Source organism: Arvicola amphibius, chromosome 12, assembly GCF_903992535.2.
Source record: "Arvicola amphibius chromosome 12, mArvAmp1.2, whole genome shotgun sequence".
Lineage (NCBI taxonomy): Eukaryota > Metazoa > Chordata > Mammalia > Rodentia > Cricetidae > Arvicola > Arvicola amphibius.
In genome coordinates, this window is record NC_052058.2 from 7,417,180 (window position 1) to 7,439,173 (window position 21,994).

General features: G+C 43.8%; 1 pseudogene; it reads left to right on the forward strand.

Moving 5' to 3' along the window:
• The first annotated feature begins 3,342 nt into the window (after window positions 1-3,342).
• On the forward strand, window positions 3,343-4,074 carry LOC119827908 (annotated as a pseudogene).
• Window positions 4,075-21,994: the final 17,920 nt, after the last annotated feature.

Consider the following 21,994-nt stretch of genomic DNA (forward strand, 5'->3'; position numbering starts at 1 on the left):
TGCTTCGGGTAAAATTCTACTTTCTTCTTCCCTGGCCCCTCTACCTGGACATAAACCTCCCTCTCGACCCAGTTGGCTTCACTTTGAACTAAAGCGCAGTCCTTCAGACCCATAATTATTCCGGTGCCTTTTTGACGCCGCCACTTCAGGTTCAGTGACATGACACTGTTATCTCAGAAGGGACGTGATGTCATCGTAAATCACAGAGCTGTGCAGGCTACACGGCACTTACCAGACAGGAAGGACGTAAATAGGCCTTCAAATCGTGTAAAAGTTAGCTCAAATATCCTCACATATTATTTTGAAACACCCAGCACATTTTGAGGGTGGAGAGATGACTCAGCAGTTAGGAATACTTACTGTTCCTCCTGAGGACCCAAGTTCAGTTTTAGCACTCACACCAGGCAAGTCACACAGCTGCGGGGGATCCAATGCCCTCTTTGTGCCTCTGAGGGTACATGCACACACGCGGCAAACACACAAACAAACACACACACACACACACACTAAGGTTCACTACCATTTATTCATTTGGAAGACAGTGAAAACTATCAAATAGCCTACATAAATGAAAACAGGCCAGATGCTATGTTGTACAAGCATTCCATTAGATTTTCTATGGGCCCCATTCTCCTTTCTATTTCTCAGTTGGAAGAGGGAGAGAGAGAAAGAGAGAGAGAGAGAGAGAGAGAGAGAGAGAGAGAGAGAGAGAGAGAGAGAGAGAGAGAGAGAGAGAGAGAAGGGCTGATGGGATGCCTCAGCAAGTAAGTCCCTCGTGGTACAAGCCCAATGACCTGAGTTCTACCCCTACAACCCAAGGGTTGAAACTGGAGAGCTCACTCCCAAGGGCCATCATCTGACTCCCACACATGCTGTGGAGAAACAGCCACCACCATACCCACAGTAAAAAATAAACGAATACAAATCTTTACAAAGTTCTGAGGGAAATAAACCACACTATTTTCACCTGTGTTTTAACTGCAAAACTCCATGGTTTTTTTTTTAAATGCCTCAGTAATTTCTTGGCACAATGATATGGATTTGAAACTACAATGTAGCCCCATTCCCCCAGAAACACATTTGCACATTCTTAGTGACCATTCTCCAGAATGCTCTGTGATGATGCCCAACAATATCTAAACTAGAGCCAGCAGAGTGAAGTTTGCTCAGCTTCACTGAACACCCTAGACATGGCACCTTTACTCACGGGTCTTTCTTTAAAAGATTTATTCATTTTGACTCTGTGTATGAGTGTTTTGTCTGCATGTAGTTATGAGGCCAAAAGAGGGCATCAGGGCCCCTGAAATTGGAGTGATACATTGTTCTCAGCTTCCATGTAGGTTCTGAGAATGAAACCCAGGTCCTTTGCAAGAACAGCAAGTGCTTTTAATCCCTGAGCCATTTCTTAGGTCCTATTCCAATTCTTGATACCTAATTTAAAGTGATGAAACCTGACCCTTTCAAGAGAAACAAAAGCAGATTGAATTGTGTTACTTTAACAGATAACACCCAAAAGCTCCTTGTGACTGAATCTGAGCATGTGCAAACAAAAGGATGTTATATAAAATTTGTCAGAGATCACGAACCATACTCTAGCGATGCCATGAGGCTCTAAAGGTACCGAAAACACACACCTTGGATCATCAAGGCTATTGTGTACACGTGGCTATGACCTCTGTACATCTGCTTCAGCATGTGGGAACGGGGGATTCATCCGATTCCACGCCCATAGCACCTGGAGCTAGATTCAAATGAACTTCGAGTCTCTCCATAAGTCTTCGGAAATGATTGGCTATGACGCTATGTTGGAAGTAAAGTCACCACACATTATGATCTGCAAGTGAAATGTTCTCCATAGGCTCAGATGCCTTGAACCCTTGGTCCTCACTTGTTGGGGCCCTCTGAGAAGACTGTAAACCTCCAGGAGGCAGAGCCTGGCTAGAGGAGGTGATCTACTGGGGGTGGGCCTTGAGGCTCACCTTATCTGGCTCACCTTAACTTCCTGTTCATCTCGTGCCTCCTGAGTGGTTGCGGGACAACCAGCCGCCTCTCACTTCAGTTGCCATGTCTCCCTGGCCGTGATGAACTGCATCCTCTAGAACATCAGCCAAAACAGGCCGCTCCTGCCTTACCTTTGCTATTCATTGACTACTCAGTTGCAACCTCAAGAAAATCAGCTGCAAGAGAGTCGTGGATAACAGGAAAATGGCCAAGTCTTTCATGGGACATCATAAAACTGCACACTAAGAAAGGCTGGTGGCAATGCCTTTGTCACAGGCTTTTAGTCAAGGAACAGTTTTCAAAAATAAACGAAACCTTAGAAATCTGTAAGTCTTGAAATAATAAATATATATGATTATCTATATACACAAATATATATATGTATGTATATTCATTCCTGTGGGTGACATTTATATGCAGGCTACAGAAACATCAGATGACTATGATCAAAACTTCTGGAAGAAGAACAAATGAGGCTCTAGGTGTGAGAAGTTTTGTCAAGGCTCAAATGATTCCTTGCCAAACTGGGTCTCGTACCTTCTGCGTTCACTATTTCTCATCTTCATTATACCGTAAGCATTAAAAAGCTAAACCCAGCCGGGCGGTGGTGGCGCACGCCTTTAATCCCAGCACTCGGGAGGCAGAGGCAAGCGGATCTCTGTGAGTTCGAGACCAGCCTGGTCTACAAGAGCTAGTTCCAGGACAGGCTCCAAAGCCACAGAGAAACCCTGTCTCGAAAAACCAAAAAAAAAAAAAAAAGCTAAACCCACAGACTTTCCCTTCCGTGTTTCAATTCTCGCTGCCTACCCAGCCACAGCTACTCTTTGTAAATACCTAACAACTCCCAAAACTTACTTTGACTCTAGCTGATGTCTTCGATGAGTTGAGAACTCATCCATCTCCTTCTAAGAATACTCATTTGGATAACTAAAATGCACCTCAAATATTTATAAAAATGACTCTAGTTTACACCCTTTAAGCAAATCTACCCCTCTTTCTGGTAGTTTCCATTATCTGGTATCTTGATCAAAAAACTTCAGAGACATTATTCACTTTTCTGCTAACATCTCTTCTGCAATTCAGGCATCTCTAAATAGATGGCCAGGTCTCATCTATTTATCATTACCTCCCTGGGCCCATGCCACCATCATTCCTCTACTAGGCCACTATAGGTCATCTTTGTTTCCACGTTTGCCCTCTCCTACCTTTCGCTTTTGAAAATGAAAATATTTAGTTAGTAGTAAATTTATTAATCACTGCTTACAAGAGCCTGAGTCAATTTAAAAATTTAAAATTTAGGGCTCGGGGTACTGACTTTCACCCAGCCAGTCCCAGCGCGCGATGGCGCCTTCCAGGAAGTTCTTCGTTGGTGCAGTTGAAAGATGAATAGAAGAAAGACATGCATGGGAGAACTCATTTGCACCCTGAACGCGACTAAGGTGCTAGCAGACACTGGGGTGGTTTGTGCACCCCACCACCACCTACATCGACTTCTCCAGGCAGAAGCTAGATCCCAAGACTGCTGTGGCTGCGTAGAACTGCTACAAAGTGACCAATGGGCCTTCTCTGGGGAGATCAGCCCTGGCATGATCAAAGACTTAGGAGCGGCATGGGTAGTGTGGGGCACTCGGAGAAAAGTCATATCTTTGGGGAGTCGGATGAGCTGATTGGGCAGAAAGTAGCCCATGCCCTAACGGGGGGGAGGGGGGGCTTGGAGTGATTAGCTGCATTGGGGAGAAGTTAGAAGAAAGGGAAGCAGGCATCACCGAGAAGGTTGTTTTCGAGCAAACCAAGGTCATCGGAGATAATGTGAAGGACTGGCCTATGAACCTGTATGGGCCATTGGTACTGGCAAGACCTCAACAGGCCCAGGAAGTGCATGAGAAGCTTCGGGGATGGCTGAAATCCAATGTCTCTGAAGCGGTGGCTCGGAGCATGGGAATCATTTATGGAGGTTCTGTGACTAAAGCAATGTGCAAAGAGCTGGCAAGCCAGCCTGATGAGGACGGCTTCCTCGTGGGCGGGGCTTCCCTCAAGCCTGAATTTGTGGACATCATCCGTGCCAAACAATAAGCACCGTCCATGTCCCCTACCCTCCGCTAGGCCAGGACTAGGAACAGCTCCCACCAGTCACATGATTCTGATGTCATCTGTCCCATCTTGTGTACCTTCCGGAACCTTTTACACCTCACTGTAATGGTTGGGACTAGGCCAATCCCTATACCACCTAATACAATGGTTAGAATGAATTATGTCGCCTCTTCCACCAAGGTGGAATCCTGGCTGGGGGAGGAGGGTGGAATGAGTGGAACTGATTCTGTCCCTTCAGGCAAGGCAGGAAAGTGAAACCACCTTTCCTTCCCTCTTCAGTGTACACTAAAGTCGAGATCCTCTTGCCCTAAGAGGCCAAGGATGTTCCCCTCTCCCACAGTGCTAAAGCCCTAGTATTGTGTTTGTGAACCATCTTACATGTAAGGGAAATAATCACCTGAAACTAAAAGTAATAATAATAAAAAATAATAAACACCTGACCCTAAAAATATAAAAAATAAATAAAAATAAAAATTTAGGGCTCCGAAGATGGCTTAGTCAGCAAGCTGCCTGTCATGCCAGCAAGAAAACTTGGGTTCAGATTTGCAAACCAACATAAATGTGGTGAGGCCATAACCATCCCACCACGGAGGCTGAGAGAGACGCCTTCCCTGGGATTTCTGGCAGGCCAGCCTACCCAAATCAGTAAGTTCTCAGTCCAGTGGGAAATCCTGTATCAACTAAGGAAGACAACCAGCAGTGACCTCTGCCTGCCACAAACGTGCACACCCACACAAACCCACATACACACGCACATACCAAATACATGCACGTACACAAATAAGGTGTGAAATTTGATAGTTCTTTACAAATTCATAATTCTTTTTTCAAGACAGGATTTCTCTGTATAACAGCTCTGGCTGTCCCAAAACTTGCTTTGTAAACCAGGGTAGCCTTGAACTCACAGAGATCCATCTGCCTCTGCCTCTGCCTCTGCCTCCTGAGTGCTGGGAGTAAAGGTGTGCACCACCACCGCCCGGCTACAAATTCATAATTCTTAAAACCACCGCAGTTAAGTAGAAGAATTATTACCACTTTAGAACAATGGTTGTCAACATGTGGATCATAACCTCTTTGGGGGTCCAATGACCCTTTCATAGGGGTTGCCTAAGACCTTCAGAGGACGCAGATGTTTACATTACAATTTATAACACTAACAGAATTACGGTTATGAAGTAGCAACAAAAATAATGTTATGGTTGGGGTCCCCACCACATGAGGAAGTGTACTACAGGGTTGCAGCATGAGGAAGGTTGAGAACCATTACTCCAGAAGTTCCCTTATGACATGGTCTAGTGACCTCAGAAAGAGGAAAATCGGGCGTGGTTTCAATTACCGAAGCTGATTTTGTCATATTCTAGGAATTTACATGAGTGAGAATATAGTGGTTTTTATTTCTTGTTTGGTTGTTGCTGTTGTTCTTGTTGTGAGGGGATGGAGGTAATATCTGGTTTCCTTTTCCATAACATAAAACATTTATGGTACTCATCACTGCCAATGAATGTCTTAGAACATTCTACTGCATTCCATTGTATCGACAGCCATAATTTACTCAGTAGTTGCTAATGAGCATTTAAGATCATTGCATAGTTTTACTGATATCAATAAATAGGCTATGGACGCTTTGTTCACGTTTTCATGCACTGATGTGTTGTGGGCAAATATAAAAAAGTAGAATTGTCAGGTAATAGGGTAGGAATTTTGATTGAATATAAACTCCCTGTTTTTCAAATATTTGTGTGAACAGAGACTTAAGCAAAGATCATGTTCCATTATTATACCTCTGGTTACCATCAGCAGATATTTTATTGTTAATGTTTCTTTCATTTTAGTATGTCTGTCCATATGAAATGCTCCCTTACTGTACTTTAATTCCCTTCTTTTTGATAACTTATGATGCTCACATGATTCCTATGCTTGTTAGTCACGTCTCCCTTCCATTGTAATATGTCTGCTCAAATCCACTTTTAAAGAATATGCCAAACAGTATCATCTCTCTGCTGGAGGCAGTCCAGCAACATTCTTCCAGTGAAGATACTAATCGTGACATGCCCACTAGAGCACAACACAATCTTCCAGACACTCGGTCCTGAGAGTTCACTCCTATGGGGCTGCTTATTGCATGTCCACAGCAGCCCATCAGCAACCTGGAGAGCTTCCTGGGAAGCTTCCTGTCCCAGACACTGTAGCTTCCTGTCTACAGTCTCACTTTTCTTTGGTCTTTCTAGAATATTCTACATGAACTAGAAACCACATCCTCAGTTTTCTCTATAGCCAATTTCAAGTTTACCTTCTCCATAGAAGCATTAAGATGAAACTTAAACATATTTTGGCCCCATCTTTGTTTCTTATTCCCATTTCCTTCTCATCTTCCTTTCCTTTCTCTTCCTATACCAAAATCCAGACAATGAGAACAAGAATGCTCCCAATTCACTCTACAGCCTTTATATCTATCCCTGGCTACCTGCTCCTAACAAAACTTTAAACCCTCTGGATATTTAGAAGACTATAAATCTGGAATATTTATCAATTTAAATGAACAAACTATTATTTATCAATTCTAAACTGCAAATTTGCCTGTTTAAGTTATAATCTTAAATCTGTTTCTTCCAGGAAGCCAGTTTTTTTTTAAAAAAAAAAATTCCACGAGATTTAAAAATAGTTTTCATAAACCTTTTTTTCCCCCTAGTTTCATCTTTGTTACTGTAATGAAATAGTCTAAAGGCAGCATTGAGGAGGGAATGACTTTGCTGGCTAAGCTTACATCACAGCCCATTCTTATTTGGCTTATGCTTACATTCCAACCCATTGTGAAGGGAAGCCAGGGCAAGAACTTGAGCAAGAACTCAAAGGCAAGTGCTTGCTATTGCACCCAACATCGCAGTTCTGCCCGGGAACTCCATTCACAGGCAAGAGGGGATAGCACGAAGCATGCAGGCTACTGCCTCTGAAAATTTCATTCTCATTCAGCTTTCTGACCCCCCAGAACTCCTTACCACGGGATGGTGTCACCCACAGTCTGCTGGACTCTCCCTCATCAACTAACAGATGTGATGGTCCCTCACTTACACGCTCACAGACCAGTCTAGACAACTCCTCTCTCAGATGGCGATAGGCTATGTCAAGCTGCTACTCAAAGCTAACTAGGACACATGTGAGTTACTTTCAAGAACAAAATCACATATTGCATCCACACATGGGCCATTGGGATTGAGATGTAAACTATCCCCCGTAGGCTCATGGCTGTAAACTAGTCCGCAGTTTTTGGCACAATAGACCTTTATAGGATGTAGAACCTTTCTGGAGGATTATGGGTCACAGGAGACCAGTCTGAACTTGTAGTCTGGCTCTCCTTCCAGTCAGCTTTCTGCCTCCTGACTACAGATACCGAGGAGCCAGCTCCATCATGGTGCTGACATCTCGCCTTCCACTCCAGGACAGACTAACTGCACCTCTTTCCAACCTCAGATGAAGAAACCCTCCTTTCGGTTGCTTCTTTCAGGCACTTGGTCGCAACCATGAGAAGAGTAATAACTGCATACCACTGTGCTTAGGCACGGAAGTAGACACAGGCTTAGAGGTCCTGCTAAGTGACGGGACTGTAGGATAGGCAATGTACTCTTTATGAGAGCCTGCTCTGGGGTAACCCTCACAAAATATTCCCAAGGGATAGTCTTACCCCGCGGATTAGACTGAAGCGAAGAATTTTAAGTAAACGGTCAAATACTTATCACTAGTCACTCCTGCAGTCAGGATTTCAGCTTTACTGTATTTTATCAGTTTGCCTTAACATTACATACTCACACGGGTGGGGTAGAGGTAAACAAATAAAAAAATACATTTAAGTAGTACTCAGTACTTAAAAGAAAAAAAATCCTAGGGCCTTGCATTTTCTTTTATAAAGTTATTATAATGCATCTGTGTGGGGAGTGTATTTTCTTTTGCCAGAGTAAAACTGAAGAGGGACTATACATTACATAAGTATTGTATGAAATAAAAGAATCCAAGGAGTTTTCCTGTATCTAGTTCCCAATGTAAGCAAGGATCACTGCCCAAGCCCAAAACCATCTGTAGGGCATCCAGACTCACTCCTTGGAAGTAAATGCCCCCTTTAATATGCAAGTCCTAGTCTTTGATTTCCTTAGTAGTTGTATCATGCAAACCCACTCTTAAAATAATGTGTTTTTTATTAGTGCAGGAGAGCACACTACAACTGTGAGTTGTCAACTTGGCTATATCTGTAATCAACCAGAATACAGAGCTGAGCACATCCACAAGGGATTTTCTTGAATGGATCATTTAAGTTAGGAGGAACAACTCTAAACCTGGCCACACCTTCTGACGGCAGCCCACATGAAAGGACAGAGAGGAAGAAGCGTTTGCTCTTTGCCTGCTTGCCCTCACTTTCCTGGCAAGTGCATCTATCCTGCTGCTGAGGCAGCCCTTCACTGTATGAGAACCTACTATGTTGGGATTCCAGCACAGCAGGAAGAGCAGCAGCTCTCTAGGAATTTCCCAGGACTCTGACACCAGATTAGGACTGCTGAGACATTCAGGCTCATGGCCTACACATCTGCCGGATTCCTGGCCTTTCCTGTCATAGAAAGCGTTGTTGGACTACTAGGACCATAGTCTGTAAGCCACATTAATAAATCCCCTTTTGATACATGCATGCATGCATGCATACATACATACATACAGTTTGGTTCCTTTAGACAACTCTAATACTGTACTCCTCTCTGGGAATTCTTGCTTTCTCACTAGGTAGCACACCTTGGAGTCACTAGTGACAACATTATGGATGCCACAGCTCTCCTGCCCTCCTCCGTATCAACAAATTGCATTTATTTGTTCGTCGCCCTGCTGACAACAGAAATGCAAATACACCATAAAGCTACTGTTTGACAGAATGCTCTTATCCACTGAGAGACTAATAGGACCGTAGACCCACAGAGCGCCTTAGCACCAAGACCAAACCAGATGGAAACTTTGTATCTACAAAAGATTGTCCCGTAGCTCTGAGAAAAGAGGAACTCTTCTGTAAACGGTTCCTGGACAGTTGAATAATCTTACAGAACCCCCTCCCAGCTCTCCACACAACAACAAATGAAGGCCTCCTGGGAAGCTGTAAAGAACACACGTCTAAACCTTGCAGACAATACTAATGAATACTGCTATGACTTTCCAGTCATCAAAAGAATATTATTCTTGCAATAAGTAAAAAGTAAGCCACAAAGGAAAAGGTTGAAAATCCAATCTAAGTAAAAGGGAAAAAAAATCATCCAAGGACACAATACAGAAAACAAAGAGGAAGCCGTGCACACTTAGCAAACACATAATGCATCTATTATCTCCTGTGAGGAGTCTGTTTTTTAAAGCAGGGTCTGCCTATCCCCGGGTAGTTACAAGGGGAGTGTCTCAACCTTCCTATTTGTTTCGTCCTTTGTACCACTGGAAAAGGGGATACTAACACACTTGCGCGACTTTAGGCTGCTCTTTGCTGAAGTCCAGGTAAAATTTTACCATGCTTCAAAGAAAAGTGGCTAACCATAGGGGGCATCGTTGCAGCGTATTTCACGTTCTCAGTTACCTGCATGACAGGCAAGACTGATACCAGCAAAACTTCATTTAAGTTTTTTAATTCCAGGCAACGAGAAGGTCGCTGACACTTCAGTAATTGCTATTGAAAACCATTTGGCTAAGAGAGAAAACACACACACACACGTATAGATGCACACACACAAAATAAATCATGGCATAATCTTTACTAAGGATTACTCACTTTAAAAGAATTACCTGCTAGGGATCCAGTGATAAGATCGCTATTGCAATTATTTTGCCTAGGAAAGTTCCTGATGATTCCTAAACAGTAGCTGGATAATTTATATAATCCAGACAAACTTCCTTCCCCCTTTCTCTCAACCCTAGACAGAAAGCCTTAGTTTTTAAACCTTTGTTCTAATTCTCACACAAAGGAATAGAAAGCACAGTTCTGATATATAATACGAGTGGCAGGCTCCTGAGGGTGGACATTTCATTGGCAATACTGTTTTAGGAGCTTCTGGAACCTTTGGGGAGGGAGGCGTGGCTAGAGCAAGGGAGTTTCCATGGGCTCTGGAGTGTTCTACCCCCAGTTTACTTCTAGTTCCTTTCTGTTTCCCGGTGGGAACCATAAGAGACTCAACTGCTGACAACCACCACCATGGCTGAACAAGCTACTGTGCCACACTGCCTCTGCTGTGAGGGACGGCATCTCCTGAACTCTGAGCCAAAATAAACCTTCATTCCCTGAAGATGTCTCTGTCCAGTATTTAGTCACACTGGCACAAAAGAAACCAATCCAAGGCTCACGAGGCATCTCGGTTGGCAGAGTGCTTGCTTAGCATGTATGGAGTTCTGTGTTCAGTGTCCAGCACCATGTGAATCAGGCACGGTGGGGCACGCCTGTATCCCAGCTGCTGGCGACTGGTGGTAAGAGGATCAGAAAGGCCAGATTCGCCCTCAACTACATGGTGAGTTTGAGGGCAGTCTGGATTACGTGATAGCTTCCCATAGAAGGGAAGGAGGGAGGGAAGGGGAGGGAGGGAGGGAGGGAAGAAAGTGATGAGTGACAGAGGGGACCTGTAGAAACCCAGTAGCAGCAGCTTTCCCACAGAAGGACAACATACTGGAAACTTCAGCAGAAACCCTGATGCTGAGTGTCATTCAGGACTGGCCTGTCAACATTTCTTCCCAGTTGGGAACACTGGGAGCCTTTAAGTTTCTGTGATTTCTTCTCTGTCTTCATTCTAAGAGGACAGGGTTTAAGAGCACTAAGTGCCTAAAATTCCCTTATCCGTGAATGTTTAAGAACCTTGTTTTCATTTGAGAGCACGGCACAGAGAAGGGCTTCGTGAACAAACATCTCAGGACTACACTTTGAGCCCGAAAGTCCCACATCTGTTGCTTCATCCCTCCGAGCACGGGTTCCTGCAAGCAAGGAAGTGTCTTGGTGCTAAAGCCTAGAGGCTGCTCTTAGACAAACAAATCCTGTTGCTGAAGTAACAAAGACAGCAGAACAGCAGGATGTATAATAAAGCATGGTAGAAGGAGCCATCAAAATCGAATTATCTGAAGCTTTCTAAGGGGCTGTCCCACAGCACCGAGAAACCCGGGAAGCATCAACAAGACACACGGGTGATAAGCAAAGGGAAACCAGTGTCTAGTAGACAGTGGCTTCTGACGTTGCAGCTTACAAACCCACCTGTGCCCACCTATGCCACGTGTGAGCCACCAGATCCTGGGCACTGTGTGGAATGGCTCACGGCTGTTTCGTGAACAGAAGAGAAAATGAAACTCAAATCACCGACTTTCTAGAAAATTTAATGAGCCGCTGTACTCACAACGCTTTGCACACCGCACGGCACGGGGTAAGTGTGACTTGTCTCTCCAGAAGGAAACTGGGTTTGTCAAATGACAGCGAAAGCATGAAGCAGTAAGCAGCAGGCATGGTCCAGAGTGATGTACAGATGACAGGAGAGGTGGCAGGGCTGGCTTCTGAGGCTATATGCCGTCACTATACGCCGTCACTATACGCTGTCACTATACGCCATCACTACACACTGTCACCATACACTGTCACTATACACCATCACTATACGCCATCACTATATGCCATTACTATACGCCATCACAATATGCCATTACTATATGCCATCACAATACGCCGTCACTATACGCCGTCACTATACACCGTCACTATACGCCATCACAATACGCCGTCACTATACACCGTCACTATACACTGTCACCATACACTGTCAATATACACCATCACTATACGCCATCAATATACGCCATCACAATACGCCGTCACTATACGCCGTCACTATACGCCATCACAATACGCCGTCACTATACACCGTCACTATACACTGTCACCATACACTGTCAATATACACCATCACTATACGCCATCAATATACGCCATCACAATACGCCATCACTATACGCCGTCACTATACGCTGTCACTACACACTGTCACCATACACTGTCAATATACACCATCAATATACACTGTCACTATACGCCATCAGTATATGCTGTCACTATACACCATCAACATACACCGTTAACATACGCCGTCACCATATTCCATCACCATACGCCATCACTATACACTGTCATCGGTCTAGAGATTAATAATCTTGCCTGAAATGGAAGGGTGGGAAGAAGGGTAGTGGTGCTGCCACCCAGAACCTGGCTCTGGGAGACTGGAACTCACTAACCAGCTCCACTTCCAAATGCTCACTTATGTCTTTCTTGGGGCCACAGAAGACTTGAAAGCGTCTGTCTCCCTGCTATAGCACTAGTTGGCTCCCTCTTGAAAACTTGAATGAGGACTTCGCCGTCTCCCTTCATTATATCCAAATAAAGGTTTTAAAAATGAGCCTCTGACCTATAAAGCCTTTTGATGGTACTGTGGCAAACATTAACTATGCAGGCTGCCCTTAGAGAGTCTTAGAGAGGATATAACAGCGCCCACTGATTCCCCAGAGCAGTGGTTCTCAGCCTGTGAGTCACAACCCCTTTGGGAGTCAAAGTAGCAATGAAAATAATTTATGGTTGAGGGGTCACCACAACATGAGGGACTGTATTAGAGGGTCAAAGCAGCTTTAGGAAGGTTGAGAATTACTACCCTACAGGGTGTATGTAAGGCTTTCTCTGTGCAGGGCCCTGCAATGCATGCTGGGAGAACACAGTCTCAGGCACAGAGAATCTGTTTCATGAGAAAGATAGATGTTATTCAAAACTACATCATAAAAGCAAGAGATATAAAAGTGTTCAATCAAAGTACTGGCATGAGACAGGAAAGCCAGGCAGGCCTATCAGAGGACAAGACGGTGAAGGTGTTATCTTAAAGAGGACAACATAATAACTAGCCAAAACAAGTCTTGGTGATTCCTAAGTAGATGTGACCATGGGTGCTCAGACCCTGTGTTAAACAGAAGAAATGTAAGGATCCACAAGAGGGTAACAGGGCAGCCATCTGGGGCAGGCGACTCTAGAAAGAGACAAGCTACGAGTCATGGGTGAGGGTCAGACAAGACTTCTTGTCTCTGTGTAGGTCTTTGATCTTTATCTTCTGGAATTGTGTGAAATCTGTAGCATAATCCAGGCAAAGAGCAAGGAAACTGTGGACCAAAGCTGAGACTAACACGGAAAGATAAAGGATGTCTTACCTGGAGAGACCCATCAAAGAGCTTTGCCTTCTGAAGCCATGGATGCTCTTCCAATCTCATCGCCCTGCTGCAAAGCTTGTGCCTAGCTTGCTCATGTCTGTCTGCACAGCATAGATGCTCCCAGGCAATGAAGAGTTTAGACAATGGCAGTGTAGACTGGAATATGCACTTGCTAAAAAGAGGGTATGTGCAAAGTGGAGGGTGGTGGCTGACACCAAACACACCCCTGTGTCTACCTGACCCTACAGGCAGACCTGGAAGGAAAACTCATCATCCAAATTTGCACTTCAGTTTGGTCCAGATAATAGCTGTCTATATTAAAAATTTCCCAACTGTTAGTAGTTCTGTATTTATAAAAGGAGAAAAGATGGGGAAAAATCTCTGGCAGGGAAATAATAATAAAATGTATGCTACACCGAGGTGGTGGGAAGATTTAATGGTATTTTACATATTTGATATAGAGCCTAAATTAAGCCATAGAAAAGAGGTCATGAATCTTCACAGCCTCATTATCACGCCTTCCTAAACCTCAAATACAGAAAAATACATTTCATAAACAAAGGCCCAATAGGATTTTAATAGTACAATAAATTTCAGGGACATTTGCACTAATCACATTTCATTATTATTTTTTTCTAAGAAATTCCATTTGATGGAGAGTCAGATTTTGAAAGAAGGTACAAAATATCTTTGGGGAGCTAGTTTTTGATTAACCACAGAAATGTGAGCCAAATGTATTATGGACATGTCGAGTGCTATGTAACTTAAAGACACTGCATGGCTGGTGTCTGTCCCCCCTCGTTTAGAGCTTCTCTCTCTCTTCTGCTAAGGGCTAATATTACCCCTAAAATCCCTGAAACATATTTTTTCTCTAAACAATGCAAATGATATGAGATTCAGACCTCAGTTGGAGCTGTCAACCCTGAAGGTTTTCTATGATGCTGGTTGCTTTCCCACAGACTCTTTTTCAGTGTCTATAGATGAACTTTGAACTCAAATTTTCCAGTTTTTCACTACTGCCTTGGCTGGAGAATCCCTAATTTGAATGTTATTATCAGAATAATTCACATTCAAAGACACATTGGCCTAGTGGAAGCATCACAGTAGCCAACATGACTACTGTGTAGGAGATGTCTACAGGGCCAGGGGAGTGTACTTCTCTTGGGTTATATCCCACTTCTAAATCTTCTATGTATAGAACTCCAATTCCCTGCCTCACTTACTGGAAGCCTTCCTATGTCCTGAGTCTATCCCCACAGTGACTGACTACTCAATCAGATACACTCCTAGGCCTGAAGGGAGCCACTCTTCCAGACAATATAACTGTGTAGGAATGCAAACAGCACCCCAGGATGCTAGCAGGTACTGTGAGTGGGATAAGATGCTGGGGTCTAGGACACTGAGAAATGGGTCTTGCTCTACAGTCTAAACCCCAGGGCTTTATTCCAACCTAAGAGTTCTAAATTAGGAACTGACTTTCTAGATCATTCTTCTCAAAGTTCAATAAGCTAACAAAGTTTCTGAGGACCCTGTTCCAATACAGATTTAGACCCAATCAGTCTGGGGTGGAAACTGAAGTCTGCATTCCCAGGGACCCCAGAATAGGGACACTGGAGTGTGGAGGCCACACCTGGAATGATGAGGTAATGACGAGAGTTCTGTTTGTCAAGGAAAGAATTTGGTGGGAGGACAAAGTACTGACAAAGGCTGATTGAACCGCTTATTCTGCCCTCAAGACTGTTCCAGGCTTCTCACACACCTTAGCTGTGTGTGTGTGTATGTGTGTGTGTAGAGAGCGTCTTTCCCTTGTGGACACACTCATGACTTTTCCTTAACTCTCAAGTTATACTTCATCACCAGGAGCCATGGGCAGCAGAGCAGAAACTAGCCATCCAAGGTGGAAGCCTTAAGCAGTTACAGGCTCACACAGGACCTGAACAGAGTGGTGCCTGATAGTTCTTCTGCCGTACCCTTACTACCCCACAGTCCTCACCTCCAGAACCTGGGGAACCTTAGTTTACTTCTGCCGAGGGTAAAGCTAGACCCACCTTTTCCTCTAAAACTGCCTGTTGTAAAAATCACCATATTGTGGATACTGTGGAACACTACGCAAACGCCAATCAACCACAGCATACAGCACGGTTGCTTTTAAAAGCACACACACTATATTCTGAAGTGAGAAGAATAAAACTCTCAGCCCATAGGCTCACTGATTACTTTCTGTCTGGCTCTACCTGTGTTTCAGGCCACAGATATCAGCATTCCTGTGTGCCTACCCATCTCAACAAGACTCCATACATTTTCCTAAGCAAGACGTCTTGTTTTTGTCTAAACGACATTGCTTTAATCTAAATTCTCTCATTTTATAGGAGGCGGAGTGTCTGTACATATGCTCCTCTGCCGTCTGTCAACCTACTTTGGGGGTGTCTGTTATGATCTTCTGCAGATTTTTGAATTGGATTATTAGTTTTCAAAGTTCTTTGTACCTTTTGGTTAACAGCCCTTCATCAGATACATGGCTCGCAAACCTTTCTCGCAGGGTGTGATCTGTTTTCTCATTTTTCATTGCAGGAGTGTGTCCTCCACGAGAATTTCTGAAATTTTACTGGTGCTATCCCACTGTCCTTCACTGACTAATTGTACATTTGGTGTCATCTCAAGTTCAATGCCACATTAGAGGTCAATGAAATTTCCTCTCATACTGTCTTCTAGAGATTGTGTACTTGTGCCTCTTTCTTGTATTAAGTTGCACGAAACATTTTGAGCTCATATTCATGAAGAATTAAGGTTTGAGTAGGGTTTGGTCATTGCTCGTGGACACCTGTTATCCCAAACTCATTTAGGAAAACTCTTTGTTCTCCTTTGCATCCCCTTTGCTTCTCTTTTCAGGGATCAATGGACATTTTCCTGCATCTCTGGGCTCTCCTCCACGTTATCACTCTCAGAATCTATCGTTTTCCCAATATTGCTGCGACTGCCATGGCTTCCAGTTAAGGCCACTGTCAGCCCCAGCCCTCCTCTTCTCTTTCAATAGTGCATCGGCTATTCTAAGTCTTCTGCATCTCCCTACACTTCACTTAAGAATTAGTTTGTCAATACCGCAGAGTGACTTTCTGAGATTTGATGGGTGATGCATTGAGTCTTTGGCTGAGGTTTGGAAGAACCGACATCCTGTTGATACTGAGAATTCCTACCCATCAATATGGAGTAATGATCTGTTTATGTAGCTCTTTGATTTCTTTCATGGGTTGTGTAGTTTTGCTCATACAGATTGCCTAGGTGTTGTTAGATTGATGCCATACATTCCACCTTGAGACAGCTGATGTAGGTCTTACCTTCCTTATCTTACCCAGCAGGACTTTTCTCTCTGCTTCCTCTCCTCTGCCTTACTACACTAATTCCTACTGAACCTTCAGGTCTCATACATTCTGTCCCCTTGTTTGGGAAATCTGAAGAACATTACTTTGTTATTCATACATTTAAGCATTCCTTCACTTGATGTCTACTGAACTATGAATGAAAACATGGAAAAATATATCACTAATATTCTCATATAAATCATATTTAAATGGTAGGGGAGGCAGTAAATATTAAGGGAAAATCACCCTATCAGTGGCCTCCACGTGGAGATTTTCACTAAGCACTGAATGGATAAAGGATGAGAACCTCCTCCTGGTATCTAAGTTACTTTATTTTGGGGCTTTTCCCCCCTCCATCAAATGGGGGGGGGGAGGCAGAGAATACAGAGATAAATTGCTTTTATTTTCTACTGACTGCAACAATTGATTTAATTCAACAATGAGTTCACCTTCAGCGCTTAATAAATACCTAATTGATTGACTGGCCAATGTTTTAGGAGCCTCATTTTTAACTATTAGGCTTTCCACAGAAATCTGCAAACAGGATTTTACATTTGAGATACTGTGTGTCTTTCAAAGCCCACTTGTGTGAACAGGCCTGAGTCTGGAGGGAAGCTGAGGCACAGAGGAAGTTGGCCACTTCTCCCCAACAGCCTCCCAGATTTAGACTGGTCCAGCCTCTCACTCCCGGCAAGGGACAGGTTCAGCAGAGGCCTTGGTCATGTTATCTCTTTATAATCTTCCAGGTGTGTGGTAAAGGTTTCAAGGGATGTGGAGAACGACCAGGAGACACACTAGAGGATCCAAAACCCACAAACAAAACCGAAGAAGAGAAAAACGCATCACTAAAAATCTAATGTGCAGTTGGCTAAATGATAAACCAATTTGAATTAGTGGGTACTAATTGAAAAACTGCATGACAAAGTATTTTCCCATTAAGGCAGGAATTTGCTGAAGGCATTTTCAATTATTTATCATGCTTCAGTAAAAAGCTTCGCATACCCCAGCAGCACTGGGTCCGTTTCAACTCTGCCTACTGATCGGATTTTCAGCACAATGGCTACCTAGCCCAAATGACTTTAAAAATTATCCGCCAACGACCTTGACAACGGTCTCCCCTTTTATGAGGTTTTTTTTCCTCCTCTCCAGTCCTAACTGCACAGATGTTTAACCTGAGAATCTAATTATTATCAGAGAGTGTTAATATTTTAACCTTACCCTGGCTTATCTAAATCTGGAAACTCGGAGTTCACTCTGCTTTAGGAGGCAAGTAGAATATTTAGAAGTTTTGATCATCTAGAAGGACATTTGTGATGAAGGACTATCTCCCTTTGAAGCACACAAATATTTGAATGCCCTCTTTTCAATTGCTTGGATAACTTGCCCTTCTCAAAATCGGGGCAGAGGTGACTGCTGGGAGCCAAAATTGTGGATTCCAACCCTACAGGGAAGGGACTATGTCTGGAACATAATACCCTGTTGGTGCTCAATAAATGTTTATTAATGAGCCCCGTTTTCTGACCCAGGCACAGAGAATAAATCTACGGAAGGAAGATTATGCAAATAGACAGAAAGGTCACCCAGCCCTACATGGGGGTGTGGCCCGGGGTGGGGGCAGAACCGAGTCATCCAGGTGACAGGACATCCTCCAGGGTGTACAGTTGTGACCCTGGCAACCCTCATTCCAACAGTTATCTATTCCACTATGAAATCATGTAGAACATTTCGGTCAGGGGCTGAGACGCTGCCGCGGGGGTAGGGTAGCTCTTTTCTCACAGTGGTTTATGGAGATTTGCGGGCTGGAGAAGTTGGTGGGGAAGAGATGGGGAAGAAAGAATTGGAGCATAACTCAGAAGGACCACTAGTAAATACTATTCCCACACTACACAGCAGTGGGATGGAAAGCGGCATGAAGCCGGCTCTAAATAAAGTATAGGCACAGCCAACAGTCTGCCGTGAAAATTACATGTGAGACGGAATCACAAGCCTTACTAACTGATGTCACCCAAACTGATGTCCTTAGGCAAGGCCTGCTCATGCAACGGTTACCCAACAAAATTTACTTTCTCTCACACCAAACAGAAAAGCCAAGAAACAGTTACCAGATATCTCCAGAGCGTCATGTGTCCCTCCCAGTGCAGCAGCAAGCAATGTTCGTGTGATCTGGCACCAGTCAGTAGGCATTTAAAGTTATTGTTTTTAATCTAGTAAGTAAAGCCAAAATTTGCGATGATTTGTCTTAATAAAATATTTATGATACTTCAGGAAGATAGCTAAATAACTCTCATCTAAGAAGGAACAATGAAACACAACTAAATTAAGCTCTCCCCAGTAGGACACACACCTCAAAACATGTACAGACATAAAAGACGGACACAGCGATTGGGAACGAACATTTCACAGACGCTGTCCCCTTTTAATTGAAATCTTATCTGAGGTGAAAAAGCACCTCTGTACCTTCTGCCACACTAATCTTCTCTAGCCTGGAGGCCCACGGCTTGTGAATTATTAAACAATCATATTTGTAGCTGCAAATTGATTTCTGAGAGAATCCATATTGATTGAGATATTTAAGACTAATGATTTTGAAGTTAAGGTGTTTCGAGGTTGTTACGCGTGATGAACTAAATGCGTAGGGCTTTGTTTTGTGTTGAAAAATATATTTTCTCATAGATGTTGCCACGAATAGATGCTGCCAGGCTCTCTTTGACCCCAAATCCACCCACCAGGTCAAATGGTGAACCAGTCTTTCTAAACATACCAAAGAATTTGCTGTGCTAACTCGTTGCCAGGTGCTGCCCACATTCATTAAAGAGTGGTAAATGGGATATTGGGTTGACTGGTTAGCAACTGGACTTTGAAGTCATGGTGACAACCATTAGTTGTACTAATGAACCTTGCTTTATTCCAGAGATTCAAGGTATCCTGAAGAAACAAGCAGCTACCAGCGAATCACACCGGTCACCAGGTGAAAGGGAAGTAGCTCAAACTGAGTGATGCAGACACTAGCCACCAAGACACATGGGTGCCAAGGGCAAGGGCACATGGACTTCACTGCAGGCCAGCCACTCCATCTTCACATGCACTCACATGACACAGTGATACCCAAGAACAGCATCAGAGATGCTTCAAACTGACTCAGCTCCTCAGAGGACCAAGATGCTGAGACAGTATAAGCTATAACCTCAGTGTCTACCCAGGAGAATGGCTAGTAAGATGCTGAGTTTGCTGAGTTTTAGGGCCTGATCTTCCATGGACCAAATAAGCTTGCCCGGAGCACAGAATAGCACCAGACCTCCCCCACATAGTATGAAAAATGAGATAGAATCCCTACTGCATAAATTCACTTTGAATAATGCAAATAAAAACTGTTTAAATTTTGAGAGCACAGTACAGGCATATATTTTTCTGCTGTTCTAATAGCTAGGTCATGTTTGTTAAATTGATGCTAAAGTACATATACATACTTGTGAATGTGTACATGTGTGGAGGTGTGCACACATGTGTGAATGCATGCACAGGCTAAAGATCAACCCCAGATCTCCTCCTCAGTCACTTTCTACTTTATCTTCATCTACTCTGTCTATAAAGTCTGCTGCTGCACCCGAAGATCACCAGGTCAGCTCGTCTAGGTGGCTAGCGTGTCCCGAGGATCAAACTGTGTCTCTGTTCCCAGTGCTGCAATCCCAGGTGTATGCTGTGGGACAATGGTCTTGTACCCTGTAAACATTTATCAGCTGTATTTTAATAAAATGCTGATTGGTCAGTAGCCAGGCAGGAAGTATAGGTGGGTCAACGAGAACAGGAGAATTCTGGGAAGAAGAAAGACTCAGTCTGCTGTTGTCACCCAGATGTAGAGGACGCAGATGAGAATGCCTCATTGATTATAGGTACCAAGGCTAACATAGACAAGAATTATGGGTTACTGTTAAGATATAAGAATTAGTTAATAAGAATCCTGAGCTAATAGGCCAACCAGTTTATAATTAATATAGGCCTCTGTGTGTTTCTTTGGGACTGAATGAGTGCAGGACTGGGCAGGACAGAAACCTCAGTCAACAGGTGTATACCCAGCCTTTCACACATGGCCTCTCAGTTGTGTTCGACAGCCCCACCTGTCCAGCTCCTTGTCGACAGGTTTTAAAATTGTAGGCTAGGAGTCTCTGATTTCAAGATCTGCCCCCGCCTCTGTCACATCAAAACCATCGCCAAATCCTGTTTGCACAACTTTTTGAGAACCCAGAATCCAACCACATCTCCCAGCTCTGTGTTTATTCCTGCAGACTAAGCCACTGTCTCCTCCTCCCTGAAAAAAAGTGTTAGCCTCCTTGTGGTCTATCCCAGTCCTTTTTCAGTCGACTCTCCAATAGCTGCTGGAATTATTCTTCCGAAACACACAACCATGTGACTCCTCTTTCTCATATCCTACAAATGGTTTAATCTCGGTCAGAGTATAGGGCATGGCCATGACACTGGCCAAATGACCCCTGCATGCCTCCTCAGGTGTCATCCCTCCCTGTTCTCCCCTCAACGAATGTCACTTTGGTGCCATTACCAACTCCATTCCCATTATTTGGAACCCCTACCAAAATAAAACACGTGACTTCTTCGTGTCAGGGTCATTTTCCAAGGAGGGCCTCTCCTCACCACCGTAAGAAAAACTACAACTCAAATCACCTCATCGTCCCTCTTGCCCTGTTCTCTTCTTTATAAGATATACAGTTCATTATTCTTACTGAGTCCCTGTCAAAAGAGAATGTAAGCTGTGTGGGGCCAAATACTTTCATGGCTGTGCCCCAGTACCCAGAACAAAGTGAGGTCAATGACTGTATACTAAAGAATAAAAGGATGGATGATAGAATCCCAAACTGAGCATGCACTCTAATGCCAGCCTTGATTTTAGGGGCCGGTATGTCCATCTGATAGTCCATTGCTGAATCATCCCTACTCAGACATTATATCACTGCCAATCAGTCACAAACTCTGTTGTAACTCCAGAGCTCTTAAATAAAACAACAGCCAGGTGTGGCTGCGTGCACCTGCAATACCTGCTTGGAAGGCAGAGAAAGGAGGATCCCCAGAGTTTACTGGCCAGTCAATCTAGCTACTCAATGAATTCCAGGTTCAGTGTGAGACACTGTCTAAAACTATGAGGTCTTTGAACTCATAACAGCCATGGTTGTTGGCGCAAACCTGCCCAAGATTAGACTAGTCATCATTCAAGATGAAGATGGATGGGGCTCACAAGGCCCCAGTTATAGCTGAAGACCGACTGGCTGCTGATGGCTATCAGGAGGGAGTTAAGTTTATTCAGACGTGAG